Source organism: Rhinolophus ferrumequinum, chromosome 6, assembly GCF_004115265.2.
Source record: "Rhinolophus ferrumequinum isolate MPI-CBG mRhiFer1 chromosome 6, mRhiFer1_v1.p, whole genome shotgun sequence".
In the NCBI taxonomy this organism is placed as follows: domain Eukaryota; kingdom Metazoa; phylum Chordata; class Mammalia; order Chiroptera; family Rhinolophidae; genus Rhinolophus; species Rhinolophus ferrumequinum.
In genome coordinates, this window is record NC_046289.1 from 90,938,677 (window position 1) to 90,945,360 (window position 6,684).

The 6,684-nt window shown below is 34.2% G+C and overlaps 1 pseudogene; it reads right to left on the reverse strand.

The window, feature by feature from the left end:
• Positions 1-5,419: 5,419 nt before the first annotated feature.
• Positions 5,420-6,207, reverse strand: LOC117023216 (40S ribosomal protein S3a-like; annotated as a pseudogene).
• Positions 6,208-6,684: the final 477 nt, after the last annotated feature.

Below are 6,684 nucleotides of genomic sequence, written 5' to 3' on the forward strand. Positions count from 1 at the left end.
CTGGATCATATGGTAAATGCATGTTTAGCTTTGTAAGAAACAGTCATATTATTTTCCAGAATGGCTGTACCATTCTACATTCCCACCATCAATGTATGAGAGATCCAGTTTCTTCACATTATCTCAGCATTTAGAACTATTACTATCTTTCATTGTAGGTGTGCTAATAGGTGCTATCTTATTGTGGTCACACTGGATCTTTATACATTACATTCCCATTAATACATTATAGCCTTCTACATTTTTTCCAGTATTCACCATTATAGATTCATTTTGTATCCATAAACCATTAGTTTTCTCTTCTCTGTCCTACCCAAACTTCTCCCCTCTGTAGATAATTTTACCCAAAACTGCCTTTAATTTTGTTATCTTTTACCACACCTCAAAAATATTGTAAGACTAACTAAAAAAGTAGAATTGGCTTTAGGAATAAGGAAGCAAAATTTAAGTGCTCCAAAACTCCATAAAGCATAAGTCATAAGCTCCATAAAGCATAAATCAGACCTTATGGGTATGATTTTCTAAATGAAAAATTGACAGGCTGGAAGGTAGGAAAGAGAATGCTTGTAGGGGCAGTTTGCCTTAGGCTAGTAACCTATCAAAAAAGTGCCCTATCAAAAAAGTGAGAGTCATTATGTTCTGGAAAATAGTTTGGGACTGAGAAATGGAACTGATTTTATTTGTCAAGATGAACTAATGAGGATATGAAATCCAACTGTGGTAAAATCTAAACAAAGACAAAGATTTGATTATCGTGGCTCCTGAGTAACCCAGAAAATCAACCACCTGCTGTGCTGCCAAAGGTATCTTTCTGGCTACAGAAGTTCCATAATGGGTACTTGAGCTCACACTATACTCGTGTGTCTTAAACAAAAAGGCTTCGGTACAATCCACACATTTGTTTATATTGTCTTAACAATGTATCACTATGGAAACAATGAGTTTGCAGAACTTTTTTGGTTTTTTTAAGTATGGTAACATATTTAATGTGAGGAAAAGATGTTCACAATTATTAATACCGTGTTTTCCTGAAAATAAGACTTAGCCGAACCATCAGCTCTAATGTGTCTTTTGGAGCAAAAATTAATATAAGACCTGGTCTTATATTACATTACATTATATTATATTATGTTATAACCCGGTCTTATATTACAGTAAAATAAGACTGGGTCTTATATTAATTTTTGCTCCAAAAGATGCATTTGAGGGGATGGTCCAGCTGGGTCTTATTTCTGGGAAACATGATATGCATAAAAAAGCACATATGTAACAAAATATCAGAATCAAATTTTGTACAAAAAAGAAAACATAATACTTAATGCAAATCAAAATTTCAGTGTTTTCTGGTACAAAGTCAAATTCCGTAGAGCTTTGTTATCTAATTTTATTTATTGGTTTTATAATTTATTATTTTTTAATTTATTTTAATTATAGTTGACATACAATATCATATTATTTTCAAGTGTACAACTTAGGGTATATATTTATATACCTTACAAAGTGATCAGCATGATAAATCTAGTACTTATGTGGCCCCATACATAGTTAATATAATATTAGTGACTATATTTCCTATGCTATACTTCACATCCCCATAACTAATTTTATAACTGGCAATTTGTACTTCTTAATCTCTTATCTCTTTTTTGCCCATCCCCTTTTCTCCCTTCCATCTGGCAACCATTAGTTTGTTCCATGAAATTTTTTTTTGTTTGTATTTTTTTTAGATTCCATATATAAATGAAATCATATGGCATTGTCTTTCTCTGTCTGGCTTATTTCATTTATAACCTCTAGTTCCATCCTTGTCACAAATGGCAAGATTTCATTTTATTTTTATAGCTGAGTAGTATTCCATTGTACATATGTACCACCTCCTCTTTATCCATAGAATGGACACTTAGGTTGCTTCCATATCTTGGCTATTATAAATATTGCTACAATGAACATAGGGGTACATATATCTTTTCAAATTTATATATATATATATATATATATATATATATATATATATATATAAAAATCATATATATATATATATATATATATATAAATCATATATATATATATATATATATATATATATATATATATATGATTTCTTAAAATAAATACCTAGAAATGAGATTGCAGGTCATATGGTAATTCTATTTTTAATTTCTTGAGGCACCTCAATACTGCACACCCCGTGACAGGCTTTGGAAACTGCTAAGGCACCACCTGGTCACTGCCACAAATGAAACATCTAAAGGGCAGTCTTGACGGGCACTAGATCTCTACTAAAGCAAATCCTGCTCTGTAGGGTCAGACCCTGCACCACACCACCCCACTGTAGTTATGGCCAGTCCTCACAACCAATCAGCTCACTGACATGCAAACAGCAAGCCAGGCTCAACTACAACAGGAGCACACACACAACCCACACCAGGTACACACCTGGAGCACCAGGCTCCAGTGACAAGAGAGACTATACCACTGGGTTCAACAAAGCACTACAACATAAGGCCACTTTACTAGAGCTGGAAGCTATAGCAGCTCTACCTAATACATAGAAACAAGCTCAGGGAGGCAGCCAAAATGAGGAGATAAAGAAGCATGTCCCAAATGAAAGAACAGAACAAACTTCAGGAAAAGAACTAAGCAAAATGAAGACAGGCAATCAACCAGATGCAGAGTTCAAAACACTGGTTAAAAGGATGCTCAGTGATCTTGGGGAGGACTTCAACAAAGATATAGGAAACATAAAAATGGAAATAGAAAACATTAAAAAAAAAGAACCAGTCAGAAATGAAGAACACAATTAACTGAAATGAAGAATACATTTGAGGGAACCAGGTGTAGATTAGATGAACCAGAGGTTCAAATCAGCGATTTAAAGATAAGGTAGCAGAAAACATCTAACCAGAACAGCAAAAAGAAAAAAGAATCCAAAAAATTGAGGAGAGTTTATGGGGACTCTGGGATAACATCAAGTACTCTAACATTTGTATCATTGGAGTACTAGAAGGAGAAGAAAGAGAGCAAGGACTTGAAAACCTATTTGAAGAAATAATGACAGAAAACTTCCCTAACCTGGTGAAGGAAATAGACAGAGAAGCCCAAGAAGCACAGAGTCCCAAACAGGATGAACCCAAAGAGGCCCACACAAAGAAACATCATAAGTAAAACGCCAAAGATTAAAGTCAAAGAAAGAATCTTAAAAACAACAAGAGAAAGCAGTTAGTTACCTACAAGGGAGCTCCCATTAGACTGTCAGCAAGCTAGAAGGGATTAGCAGGAAATATTCAAAGTGAGGAAAAGCAAGGACCTACAACCAAGATTACTCTACCCAGCAAAGCTATCATTTAGAATTGAAGGACAGAGCTTCCCACACAAGAAAAGTGAAAGGAGTTCATCACCACCAAACCAGTATTACAAATAATGTTAAAGAGTCTTCTTTAAGAAGAAAAGAACGGTCAAAAATATGAATACTAAAATGGCAGTAAATACATATCTATCAATAACTACTTTCAATGCAAATGGATTACATGTTCTAATCAAAATATAGGACAACTTAATGGATAAGAAAACAAGATCCTGACATATGCTGCCTACAAGAAACTAACCTCAGATCAAAAGACACACCCATTGAAAGTAAAGCAATAGCATAATCATCTCAAGATCCATTCATGTTGTCGCAAATAGCAGTATTTCATCTTTTCTTATGGCAGAGTAGTATTCCATTGTGTATATGTACCACATCTTCTTAGTCAATCCTCTATTGAAGGGCACTTTTTTTGTTTCGATGTCTTGGCCACCGTAAATATTCGAGAATCATATGACTTCACTCATACGTGGGATATAAAACTGAAAGCAACAAAGGAATAAGACAAACAAACAAACAAAAATTCATAGACACAGTCAACAGTTTAGTTGCCAGAGGGTAATGGGCAGAAGGGTGGTAGTAGAGGGTAAAGGGAATCAAATATATGGTGATGGAAGGAGAAATGACTCTGGGTGTTGAGCATGCAATGTGATATATAGATGATGTATTATAGAAATGTACAGTTGAAATCTATGTAATCTTACTAACCATTACCACCCCAATACATTTAATAAAAGAAAAAAGGAAAAATAATAAAGGGATGGAAAAAGATATTTCATAAAACAAAACCAACAAAAAATCTGGGTTGGCAATAGCTGTACCAAACAAAAACTGATTTTAAAACAAAGGCTATAACAGAGACAAAGAAGGACCCAACATTTCACTTCTTGGTATTTATCCAAAGAAACACAAAACACTACTTCAAAAAGACATATGCATCTATATGTTCATTGCAGTATTATTTACAATAGCCATGATATGGAGGCAACCTATGTGTCCATTAATGGATGAATAGATAAAAAAGAGGTGGTACAGGTATACAATGGATTATTACTCAGCCATAAAAAAGAATGAAATTTTGCCATCTGCAAAAACTTGGATGGACCTAGAGGGTATTGTGCTGAGTAGAGTAATCCAGACAGAGAAAGACAAATGCCATATGATTCTATTTAAATGTGGAATCTAAAAAACAAAATAAATGAACAAACAAAATAGAAACACCCTCATAGATATAGAGAACATTTTGGGGAGGGAGAGGTTGAGAGGGGGTGGGTGAAAAAGGGGAGGGAATTAATAAGTACAATTGGGAGTCACAAAATAATCATGGGGATATGAAGTATACTATAAGGAATATAGTTAGTAATACTGTAATAACTACATATGGGGTCGGATGAGTACTAGCTTTATCAGAGTGATCACTTCATAAGTTATATAAACACCTAATCACTATGTTGTACACGTGAAACTAATATTGCTTGTCAACTATAATTAAAAAATAGTTATAATATAAAAATGTTAATAAAGAGACAGTTCCTTCAAAAAAAATATTGCTAAGACTGATGTCAAAGATTTTATTGCCTATATTTTCTTTTAGGAGTTTTATGGTTTTATGGTTTCAGGTGTTACTTTTAAGTCTTTAATCCATTTTGAGTTTATTTTTATATGTGGTTCAAGAAAATGGTCTAATTTCTTTTTCTTTTTTCCCCCTTTCGGCATGTATCTGTTCAGTTTTCCCAACGCCATTTATTGAAGAGACTGTATTTTCCCCTTTGTCTATTCTTTCCTCCTTAGCTGTAGATTAATTAATCATATCAGTGAAGATTTATTTCTGGGCTCTCTATTCTGTTCCATTGATCTATGGTCTGTTTTTGTGCCAGTGCCATACTATTTGATTACTATACCTTTGTAGTATAGTTTAAAATCAGGAAGCATGATACCTCCACCTTTGTTCTTCTTTCTTAAGATAGCTTTGGCTTTTCAGGGTCTTTTGTGGCTTTTTTTTCCAGCAACAGGTTTTATTTGTCACCATGAAAAGTCTGATTTTTAAACAGATACTTACACTCGGGGATTATATCCATCTGCTCGTTCAACTTTAGCACCTGTGTCATCCCCAATAGCTTTTCCAGAGCTGCTACCTTCACCATGAAGCTCCATGAGTTTTCCCAATTCAAACTTGGGCTTCTTCAGCATTTTGACTTTTCTAACAAAGACATCGTGGAGAGGATAAACACATTGGCAAGACTTTTCAATGTCTTTTCCAATGCTATCAGGAATCAACTTAGTGACCACTTCTTTCAAGTCATTTGTCTGTACCTCTCAGGTCACGATTTCCATCATCTTCTTCCAGATTTGGCGGACTTGTTGATGCTGAGCATAAAAAGTCTTCCAAATCTGATTGTTGCATTTTTTAATAAAACCAACAAAGAACAGATGAAGCAAATAACCATCGGTAGTCTTGACATCAACATGAGCTTCAATCATGGTCTGCCATTTCTTGATCTTGGAGCACATTTTGCCATGGGTAAGACCCATGCCATGAAATTAGTCAGGCAGTTTTTGCCCTGAACATGAACATCCTCAGTAATTAACTTGAGTTTTCTAAATGCAATTTCATCATTCTGCAGATCAGCTAGGCTCACTTCAAAAACACGACCCTTGAGACTATCAGATGCAATTTTGGTTCCTTGAGTTCTCGTGACTAGTGTTTTCCCAATATTTCTTATATTGAACATAGCTGGTGCTTTCCCATCATACCAATCTTTCTTAGAAAATGGGTCAACCACTTTTTTCTTGGCTCCCTTCTTGCCACCTTTTGTAAGGCATTTATTCTTGCCGACCGCCATGGTGCTGCTCAGAGAGTCAAAAAAAAAAAAGCTTTGGTGACGTTTCTTAGGATTACTTGTTCCAGTTCTGTGAAAAATGCTGTTAGTATTTTGATACAGATTGCATTGAATCTGTAGATTGATTTAGGTTATGGACATCTGAATGATATTAATTCTTTCAATCCATCAGCATGGTAGAGTTTTCCATTTATTTGTCTCCTCTCAATTTCTTCAGTCTTCTTTCATCAATGTCATATAGTTTTCAGAATAGTTCTTTACCTCCTTGATTAAATTTATTTCTAGGTATTGTATACTTTTTGACTCAAGTGAAAATAGAATTGTTTTCTTAATTTCTCTTTCTGATAGTTATTAGTATATTAAAACAACAGATTTCAGAATAGTACCCTGCAAGTTTACTGAATTCATTTATTAGTTCTAATAGATTTTTTGGTAAACTCTTTAGGGTTTTCTATAGAAAAAATTTTTTAAATTTTTAAA